We start from the raw sequence: 924 nt of genomic DNA, 5'->3' as shown, positions 1-924 counted from the left end.
CTGACGTACCGCGGCCGCGCGCTCATTAATAACGGCCATACCTTACTGTGAGCGTTAATGTTCAAGCAGTTATTTAAAACTGCAATATTCGGATCAGTAAAAATACACTGCTCAAAAAAATAAATGGAACACTCAAATAACACATCCTAGATCTGAATGAATGAAATATTCTCATTGAATACTTTGTTCTGTACAAAGTTGAATCTGCTGACAACAAAATCACACAAAAATCATCAATGGAAATCAAATTTATTAACCAATGGAGGCCTGGATTTGGAGTCACACACAAAATGAAAGTGGAAAAACACACTACAGGATGATCCAACTTTGATGTAATGTCCTTAAAACAAGTCAAAATGAGGCTCAGTATTGTGTGTGGCCTCCACGTGTCTGTATGACCTCCCTACAACACCTGGACATGCTCCTGATGAGACGGTGGATGGTCTCCTGAGGGATCTCCTCCCAGACCTAGACTAAAGCATCCATCAACTCCTGGACAGTCTGTGGTGCAACGTGACGTTGGTGGATGGAGTAAGACATGATGTCCCAGATGAGCTCAATCGGATTCAGGTCTGGGGAACGGGCGGGCCAGTCCATAGCTTCAATATCTTCATCTTGCAGGAGCTGCTGATACACTCCAGCCACATGAGGTCTAGCATTGTCCTGCATTAGGAGGAACCCAGGGCCAACCGCACCAGCATATGGTCTCACAAGGGGTCTGAGGATCTCATCTCGGTACCTAATGGCAGTCAGGCTACCTCTGGCGAGCACATGGAGGACCATGCGTCCCTCCAAAGAAATGCCACCCCACACCATTACTGACCCACTGCCAAACTGGTCATGCTGAAGGATGTTGCAGGCAGCAGATCGCTCTCCACGGTGTCTCCAGACTCTGTCACATGTGCTCAGTGTGAACCTGCTTTC

The sequence above is a fragment of the Girardinichthys multiradiatus genome, chromosome 5 (assembly GCF_021462225.1).
Source record: "Girardinichthys multiradiatus isolate DD_20200921_A chromosome 5, DD_fGirMul_XY1, whole genome shotgun sequence".
In the NCBI taxonomy this organism is placed as follows: Eukaryota; Metazoa; Chordata; class Actinopteri; order Cyprinodontiformes; family Goodeidae; genus Girardinichthys; species Girardinichthys multiradiatus.
The sequence above is the reverse complement of the archived record's forward strand: the minus strand, read 5'-3'. Positions refer to the sequence as shown.